The sequence below is a fragment of the Schistocerca nitens genome, chromosome 1 (genome assembly GCF_023898315.1).
Source record: "Schistocerca nitens isolate TAMUIC-IGC-003100 chromosome 1, iqSchNite1.1, whole genome shotgun sequence".
NCBI lineage: Eukaryota > Metazoa > Arthropoda > Insecta > Orthoptera > Acrididae > Schistocerca > Schistocerca nitens.
In genome coordinates this window covers 72290183-72300502 of record NC_064614.1, presented here as the reverse complement: position 1 = coordinate 72300502, position 10320 = coordinate 72290183, and the positions used below count along the sequence as shown (strand labels likewise).

The window sequence follows — 10320 nt, the reverse complement described above, 5'->3', positions numbered from 1 at the left end:
TTGTCTAATAGAATCATTGGACGTGAACGCTCAATGGTTTTTTCATTTGTTACGGTGAACGGTCGTCCGGCTCCTTCATCGTGCGACACTTGTGCGACCAGTTCGGAATTTTTCAGTCCATTCGTAGACACTCCGTTGTGGCAAAACACTGTTCCCGTACTGTACCGAAAGTCTTCGGTGAATTTCGTCCCCTGATACGCCTTTCGACCACAAAAAATGGATCACTGAACGTTGCTCTTCTTTGGTGCAAATAGATAGCGGAGTAGCCATGATTAACAGCACAGCAGCGATAACGAAACTAACCTAGCAGCTTGAAAATTCAAATGATAATTAAATGGACACCCTAGCTGCATACAGGCGTTGATGTACTTCATTGGGGACATGTTGAAAATGTGTGCCCCGACCGGGACTCGAACCCGGGATCTCCTGCTTACACGGCAGACGCTCTATCCAGCTGAGCCACCGTGGGCACAGAGGATACAGCGTCTGCAGGAACTTATCCCTTACACGCTCCTCGTGAGAGCCACATTCCCAACATGTCCACACCACTACATTCGTAGTGCGCCTAATAGATGTTTGACCATCATACTCATTACTCGTGGCAGATTAATCTACCAAGTCCCGTACGAGTTCTGGCATAGCGTGTGCGTTCGCACAAGAAGGTCAATTGCCGGGAAGCCATATTTTAACTATATATGACGGTAGTATCTGTTCCCGAAAGAACAGTTACCGTGGATGACCATGCAGCTTTGCTAGAAATGAAATGATAATTAAATGGACACCCTAGCTGCAAACAGGCGTTGATGTACTTCATTGGGGACATGTTGAAAATGTGTGCCCCGACCGGGACTCGAACCCGGGATCTCCTGCTTACAGGGCAGACGCTCTATCCATCTGAGCCACCGTGGGCACAGAGGACATAGCGTCTGCAGGGACTTATCCCTTGCACGCTCCCCGTGAGATCCATATTCCCAACATGTCCACACCACTACATTCGTAGTGCGCCTAATAGATGTTTGTCCATCATACTCATTGAAAATTGCAAAGATATGACAGTAAATAAACAAAGCATACGTCATCAACGTAAAACGACAGTACTGCCAAAATAAACAAAAATATAACTAAATTGCGGATAATCATTGACTTACCCTGGTAGTTACGCCCTCTTGGCGTGTGCCGACAACAAGGGGGCGCAGTGGCGTCTTGACATCAGCAGAAGGTCTGCTGACGCTGAATGTCTCTAGCAGTTCGTGCAGCTTCTTGGCGTGACTATAAAATTCAGCATAGGCAGCTCCTGCAGATGCAGAAGTCCGCCGTGCTTCATATAGCGGGAAAGAAACACCACAATTCTAGTCCACCCTTGCGAGTGGAGGCATATAGCACTAGTGTGCTGCACCAATACAGTGGTATATGTGACAGCACCAACTTGGTCACGATTGGCTGCCCTTAATTGCTGAAGTCCATCTGGGGCTGAAGTGACTCTAAGGTGGCTCACCAGCCACCAGAAACAACAGACGGTTCGTAGGTAGTGGAGTCCAAGACTCTTGGTGGCAGATTCCATAACCATATAGCTCTGTCGTCTCGCACGGATATCTAGTTGTAGTAGGTGCTGCCAGACTGAATACACCTCTACTTAAAATGATGAGTATTTGTAAAGTTCCGCCAAGTCGGCTGCCAGAAGGCGTGACAATTGACCTGCTGCTCCCGTGGTCCGCATGAGGCTCTGCTGTGTCGTCTGCACCACGAGCACCAGTCTCTGGCCGGAAGGGTGGAAACCAACTGACAGTTTTGCTGCATCTGCTGCAACTGTGTTTTCGTCGGCTCCGCACCCAATAGCGCCCACAGCCAGCTCGCGACAGCTGGTGCAGTGCGGCTCTTTCACTTATAATGCAGAAATATAGTGACGACGCGACAATACTGAGAGACTGTTCGTTAAAGAGCAGTTTAAATTCTGCGGCAAACGTCTCACCCGATGGAAGATTTAAATAAAATATTAATCTACACCACCTGGTGCATCTCGTGATACCTACATTGCAACAACCCGGCAATAATTTCACGGAAACCACCAAGCACTCCACCCGAAATACCTCTTCCTTACATTTTATAACAGCCTAATCTACCAAACTAAAACGATAAAATGCCTTGGACTAAAAACTAACCTCGAATCTCCACCTACCAACCACACAAGAGCACTCAGATTAGAGTGAAACTAAAGCCCACGATCACTATTAATACGTAGAAAACATTCACCTGATGTCTCTTTACTAATGCTTATTTTGCATCGACCTACATTCCTCAAAAGATTAACAGCTCCCTTCGAAACCTACAAAGAAATTCTCACCAACTAGCCTCTCCCAATGTTTTTCGGCGACAAAGTAATGACACCTGCGTTTTTCTCAGCTATGTAGAAGATTATTTAGTTGTTAGGCCTCATAGCAGTGAGAATTTGACTTTTTAGAACATAGGAATTCAGTCCACCTGCATATTAGTTTCACGATGGATGTGTGAAAGGATAAGTCTTCCCATCCTCGATGTGTTGGTCAGGAGGAAGCTTGGTGGTATATTGCGACTTACCGTTTCTAGGAAGGTAACTCACACTGATTTGTGTCTGCAGGTTGATAGTTGTCTCCATCCGGATCAACCTTGTTTCATGTGGCCCATGTTATCTCGGATCCTGAGAGTTTATCATCTAAGTCAGACCATCTCGAAGTGGCCTTTCGCTACAATCGTCATAGCAAAACACAGATCAGATGTTAGTAGCTATGCCGACCAACTGTGCAACCTGTGAGTGATGATGATACCGAGGTGGCACTAAAGTCTACAGCCTTTTTGTCTTACGCAGAGAGCATTTCGAATAGGATCGGCCGTATTTTGTGGAAATATGATGTGAAGCGTGTTTTTTGACCACCATCTAACATCAGGGTCCTTCAGAAGCAACATTCCTGGTGCTGACTTCGACATCGAGAGGCAGGCATAGTATTATTATGAACTGTAACTGTCTAATCATTTTATTTTATTCACTTGAAAATTACATTAGGAATTAAATGTATAACTGGGAGTGTCGGAGACATTTTGATTAAATATTTTCTTCATTCAACATCACTAGGAAATCTAAACAAGCGAAAACCATTTTTTCAAGATTTATTGCCATTCGCATTTGACCACACGTTTACGACGAATTCTTCTATACATTTAATTAGAAATCTCCATTCGCATCGTGACTCGTATGTAAAAAAAAAGTATGAATATCCTATACTTTGGGGGAAACATGGCGGACAGTCTTAAGCAAGGTGAAACCATGTCCAGACGTCTTGGGATTGGGCGACCGTTCCTCATTATGGATGTCGGGCGTAGTAGGATGCGTAGACTGGTGAAAAAAAGCAACCGGCGAACTGTGGGTAACTAACGTCTGACTTTAAGTTGCGCATCGTACAGCTGTGTCTGAACACACAGTGCACGAACACTTGTAACGATGGCCTTCCACAGCCGACGACCCCTGCACGTGCTAATATTAACACAACGACATCGGAAACTATGGCTGAAATGGGCACGTGACCATCGGCACTGGACGTTGGCATAGTGGTAGAGCATTGCGTGGTGTGATGAATTCCGATACCTTCTTCATCATTCCGATGGGAGGGCACGAATCCGTTGTTGCTGTAGGAAATTATCAGCTAATTTAGAAAAAAAACTTAGATCCTTTGTTGTGCTATCTGTCAGGCAGAGGGAAACAAATTATTGTTTGTGGGGATTTCATTGTAGATTTCCTGAAAGAGTACGAAAGAAAGGTTGACCTTGAAGTATCACTTGGTTCTTTCAGTCTGAAATCAGTAATTTATTTTCCTACTCGGGTGGTACAAGAAAGCAGCACACTGATAGATAATGTTTTTATAGAGAAAGATAAATGTAATCAAATAAAGGCTTTTCCTCTTAAGAATGATCGGTCTGGTCACGATGCACAGCTAGTTACGATATATAAGATAGCTCCACACAGTAACGCAAAACAGTCCTCCAAAACAGTGCATTCAGTTAAAGATTGAACAACTGAAAATTTTAGGGAAAGCTTGCAACAGTTAGACTGGGATGAGGTGTACAAGGAACCTGATGCTAATTTAAAATTTAACCTATTTCATGACACCTTTAAGAATATATTTGAAAACAGTTCACCTAAGAAAACTATGAAGTATCATTGTAATAAACCATCTAAAGGCCATGGCTTACTAAAATGATAAAAATACCTTGTAAACAGAAAAGGGAAACGCATCTTATAGGTAGGAGGAGTAATGATCCAGAAACGATGAAACATTATGATAACTATTGCACTGTATTTAAAAAAGTTATTAAAAATCCAGAAGTATGTGCAAAATGCCTCAGATTACCACATCTGATAACAAAATTATAACAATTTTGAATTTTGTTAAAACAGGGCAACTGAGAGCACAGGAAGACCGTATTTCTATCAGATTCAATGAAACCTTGTTAACGAGAAGTTAGAAGTAGAAAACATTTTCGATAATCGTTTCTAAGTGATGTAGAGGAAATAGGATCCAGCTATTCACGAGAAAATGCAAGGCAGTATATGGAAGAGCCAATACCTACGCAGTTTGATAAAACTGAAATTAAACCCACCTGTCCTAGCGATATAAGGAAAATAATGAATTCACTCAAAAGTGAAAGCTCACTTGGAACTGATGGCATTTCTAATAGAGAACTAAAAGATTGTTCCCAACAGGTAGAATTCTCCGCCACATATGTGGTAGCTCACTGAAACAGGGCATTTTTCCAGACAGACTGAAATATGCTATTGTTAAACTATTGCATAAAAAAGGGGATAGGTCTGATGCTAACAACTACCACCCAATCTGACTTCTGAAAGCTTCCTCCAAAATTCTTGAAAAGGTAATGTAGTCAAGAGTAGCATCACATAGTTATAAAAATGAAGTACTAACGAAGTGTCAATTAGGTTTTCAGAAAGACTTTTCCATGGAAGATACTATATATATGCTTTCACTGATCAAATATTAAATCCATTGAATAACGGAATATCACGACTGTGTTATTTTGTGATCTCTCAAAGGCTTTTGATTGTGTGAATCATGAAATTCTTCTATATAAGCTTAAGTATTGTGGTATGATTGGGACAGTCCTCAAGTGGTTTAATTCATATTTAACAAGAAGAATGCGGAAGGTTTAAATTAACAGTACACATAGTTTGCAAAAATCAACACAGTCCTCTTACTGGGGAGGTATCAAGAATGGTGCCCCATAGAGTTCACTTTCGGTCCCTTGTTGTTCTTAATGTATATTAATGATTTTCCGCTATATATTCCTGAAGATGCAAAGGTAGTTCTTTTTCTGATGATACAAGAATAGTAATCATACACAACAAACAGGAATCAGTTTAAGAAATTGTAAATAATGTCTTTCAGAAAATTATTACTTGATTCTCTGCAAACGGACACTCACTACATTTTGAGAAATCCCAGTCTATACAATTCTGTACTGTAAATGGCATGACACCATTGATAAGTATAGACTATGAACATAAGTATGTTGCTATGGCAGAATATTCAACATTTCTGCGTGTGTGCATTGAAGAGAAATTGAATTGGAAGAAACACATCGATGATCTGCTGAAACAGGTAGGTTCAGCTACTTATGCTATTAGGTTTATTGCAAAATTTGGTGGTAAACATATCGGTAACTGGCCTACTATGCCTGTTTTCATTCACTCCTTTCATATGGCATCATATTTTGGGGTAATTCATCATTAAGAGAAAAGGTATTCATTGCACAAAAGTGTGTAATAAAAATAATAGCTGGAGCCCACCCAAGATCACCTAGTAGACATTTATTTCAAGAACTTGGCACATACACAGTATCTTCGCGATACATATATTCACTTATGAAATTTGTTATTAATAACACATTCAAATTCAAAAAATTATAGTGAAGTGCACAGCTACAACACTATAAGAACGGATGATCTTCACTATTCTGGATTAAATCTGACTTTGGCAAAGAAAGGGGAGAATTATGCTGTCACAAAAGTATTTGGTCATTTGTGAGATAGAATTAAAAGTCTGAAAAATAGCCAACCAATATTTAAAAACAAATTTAAAAAATTTCTGAATGAAAACTCCTTCCAGAACTCAACAGATGAATTGTTAGATATGAAGTAGTAACTGTAAAAAAAAATAATAATTATTATTATTTTGTGTAAAGGAAACTTGTGTTAAAGTGACATGTTCCACATTATTACGAAATGTCGTGTTCATGATGTGTGGAAAAAGTATTAATATATGTATGGTGGATGTGACTACCTCCAGTGACTGTCCAGCAATTGCATGTTCATACTGTAATGTAGTATGTTACGTTTGTTTAGTTTCAGTGTCAGCGGCCAGTATCTACATCAAGGATTCAACGTATGTGGCGTTGCGACTACCCTAAATGCATCAACATCATCTACGAAGAGCCTCTTGGAATTTCTGACGTCATCCACTAGGTTATTTTTATGTGAACCGTCGAAGGGGTAGTCTCATCACTGAAAATGGTTTAAGGACAATCGCTTGGAAAATGTGATTTGACGATTATACAGCGTAGCATTACTGCATTACTGAATATTTATTTATTTATTTATTTATTTATTTACACAAGATAGCTGATGTATTGAAATCTGAACAGTTGGATCACTCATAGCTAAAGTAAAAGAGCTGGGCTTCCAATTACTAACACACCCAGAAACTGCTCCCATCTTCCTGAGTCTAAAAAGATAGCTCAGTGATGCATATTTTGAATGCTGTTAATGAATGTTCTAATGGGGTAAAATAAGTGTAATCCACTGAAAACTACTTTGCCAATTGAGACTAATTCTTGTTCACATACTAAAATTTTAATTTGCTGTGTTGAATGAATTTAGTCTTGAAAATACTTCGGAAACTGCTAAATTTTTTTATGTGTCATTTGTCTGGAAATAATTATCACCCCTTACAAAAGACCAGTATAAAAGAAATTAGAAGTTAATGACAACTACCCAGAGATCATGTTCACTTAACAACTTAGAAAACGAAATTTTGGAAGATTAAATATACTACCAACTATCGATAATGAAAGCTGTCTGCTCTTTACTCAGAAATATAATTAATATTAATTCAGATAATGATGGTCTGAAATTACACTGGAAATGAACCATTATAAATGCTCAAAAATTCGTCCGTGGGAAATGAATGGGAAATTGAAATTTAAAAGAGCTATTGCTAGTTGTCAGTTGGTGTATTTGACTGTTTAACCAATTGCTTTTTGTAATAGCCCTACAGGTAATTTAGATGCACCAAATGTTCTCTGAAACACAATAGCAGCGCATGTGTAAATACGCAAACATCACCCCGCACATAACAAATTACGTTACTCCGCTCCATCTGATAATTTGGAATAGATAATACCGAACTGTTTTAGCACTGTTACCGAAAGCAAAGCACAACATATCAACGACGTGAATGCGTCACTGCCACTAGCCTCAGCCTACGCAAATATGCATTGCCTCAACCTTTTTAGATACTGTTCAAAATAAATATCTTAGATACTCTAACGATAATGATGGAAAGATGCTGCACAGCGAGTCAAAAAAGTTAAGTATAGGCTTTTACATAGCAAGCATGTACACTGCTGGCCATTAAAATTGCTACATCACGAAGATGACGTGCTACAGACGCGAAATTTAACTGACAGCAAGAAGTTGCTGTGATATATAAATGATTAGCTTTTCAGAGCAGTCACACAAGGTTGGCGCCGGTAGCGACACCTACAACGTGCTGGCATGAGGAAAATTTCCAACCGATTTCTCATACACAAACAGCATTTGACCGGCGTTGCCTGGTGAAACGTTGTTTTGATGCCTCGTGTAAGGAGGAATAATGCATACCATCACGTTTCCGACATTGATAAAGTTCGGATTATAGCCTATTGCGATTGCGGTTTATCGTATCACGACATTGCTGTTCGTGTTGGTCGAGATCCAATGACTGTTTGCAGAATATGGGATCGGTGAGTTCAGGAGGGTAATACGGAACGCCGTGCTGGATCCCAACGGCCTCGTATCACTAGCAGACGAGATGACAGGCATCTTATCCGCATGGCTGTAACGGATCGTGCAGACACGTCTCGATCCCTGAGTCAACACATGGGGACGTTTGCAAGACAACAACCATCTGCACGAACAATTCGACGACGTTTGCAGCAGCATGGACTATCAGCTCGGAGACCGTGGCCGCGCTTACCCTTGATGGTGTACTCAACGACGAACCTGTGTGCATGAATGGCAAAACGTCATTTTTTCGGATGAATACAGGTTCTGTTTACAGTATCATGATTGTCGCATCCGTGTTTGGCGACATCGCGGTGAACGCACATTTGAAGCGTTTATTCGTCATCGCCATACTGGCGTATCACCCGGCATGATGGTATGGGGTGCCACTGGTTACACGTCTCGATCACCTCTTGTTCGCATTGACGGCACTTTGAACAGTGGACGTTACATTTCAGATGTGTTACGACCCGTTGCTTTACCCTTCATTCGATCCCTGCGAAACCCTACATTTCAGCAGGATAATGCACGACCGTATGTTGCAGGTCCTGTACGGACCTTTCTGGATACAGAAAATGTTCGACCGGTGCCCTGGCCAGCACATTCTCCAGATCTCTCACCAATTGTAAACGTCTGGTCAATGGTAGCCGAGCAACTGGCTCGTTAGAATACGCCAGTCACTACTCTTGATGAACTGTGGTATCGTGTTGAAGCTGCATGGGCAGCTGTACCTGTACACGCCATCCAATCTCTGTTTGACTCAATGCCCAGGCGTATCAAGGTCGTTATTACGGCCAGAGGTGGTTGTTCTGGGTACTGATTTCTCAGGATCTATGCACCCAAATTGCGTGAAAATGTAATCACATGTCAGTTATAGTATAATATATTTGTCCATTGAATACCTGTTTATCATCACCATTTCTTCTTGGTGTAGCAATTTCAATGGCCAGTACTGTATAATAATGTCGAAGTACAGTTATTTACCCAAATTATTAGTATAGGATAAATCTCTGGTTTAAACTCTGGTTTAAACTAAGGTTTAACTCTGGTTTAAAAATCTAACTGATAGAATAACATACGTTTTTGAGACTGCCCTCAATATGAAGTGGCTATGTTGGCACATAGCATGGAGTTGAGAGGAAAAAAAAAGTTTACCCTTCTGAACCTAGACATGCCAACTGGACTGGACCGACTGCCGTATCATCCTAGGCCACTTCTGTCGTCGGATGCGGAATGGAGGAGCTTGTGGTCAGCACAAGGTCTCCCGGTCGTTGTCAAAATGATTCAAATGGCTCTGAGCACTATGGGACTCAACTGCTGAGGTCATAAGTCGCCTAGAACTTAGAACTACTTAAACCTAACTAACCTAAGGACAACACACACATCCATGCCCGAGGCAGGATTCGAACCTGCGACCGTAGCGGTCGCGCGGTTCCAGACTGTAGCGCCGGAACCGCTCGGCCATCAGCGGCCGGCGGTCGTTGTCAGGTTCCTTACTTTTGATGCAATACTTACTGGTGGAGTAGCTCCTCCGTTGGCCTAACGAGACTGACTGCATCCAACATCAGACCTTCCACCAAGCAAAAATCCCTAGGGACACCAGGAACCGAACCCAGGTCCTTCGGATGTCAGTCAACCACGTTGATCACTTATCTACGGGGGCAGACGAAAATGATGAGGACGTTGGTGTTGAACTTAAAGGAAAAATTGAGAACCATGAAGAAGTAGACAGAAGGTATTCTGCCTTTTGCAGTAACCTTTCTTCCAGCAGAGCCATTCCCGCAACGTATGCAGGAGAACTGAGTTACTTGGAAGGCAGGAGATGTGATACTGCGGGAAGTACAGCTGTGATGGATTGTCGAGAGTCATGCTTTGATACCTCAGTTGTTAGAGCATTTTCCCTAAAACCCAAAGCTGCCAGTTTTGAGTCCTGGTAGGGTAGACAGATCTAGAATTAAAACAACTGCAGCACTCAGTCGCGAAAATGAAGTCCTTTTGACCTAGGTTTCGGCCACTTCTAAGACTGTCTTCACCAGAAAGAAAACATTTAAAAATGGCATGTTCACGTATAAAATAACTATGAAGCTATAACGCTTTAATCACAAAATATTAAACTAGGACACATAGAGGCAGGTCATGAAGGCTGTACCACATTTCAAGCTGCGGCAGCATCTTAGAAGTGGCCGAAACCTAGGCCAAAAAGACATCATCTTCGTAACTGAGAGCTGCAATTGTTT

At 41.4% G+C, this 10320-nt stretch overlaps 2 non-coding genes across 2 annotated transcripts; both read right to left on the bottom strand.

Moving 5' to 3' along the window:
- Nucleotides 1-395: 395 nt before the first annotated feature.
- On the bottom strand, nucleotides 396-470 carry Trnat-ugu (transfer RNA threonine (anticodon UGU)). The gene has a single exon. It is a non-coding gene; the product is annotated as a tRNA-Thr (tRNA).
- A 365-nt stretch (nucleotides 471-835) lies between these two features.
- On the bottom strand, nucleotides 836-910 carry Trnat-ugu (transfer RNA threonine (anticodon UGU)). Its single transcript has one exon. It is a non-coding gene; the product is annotated as a tRNA-Thr (tRNA).
- Nucleotides 911-10320: the final 9410 nt, after the last annotated feature.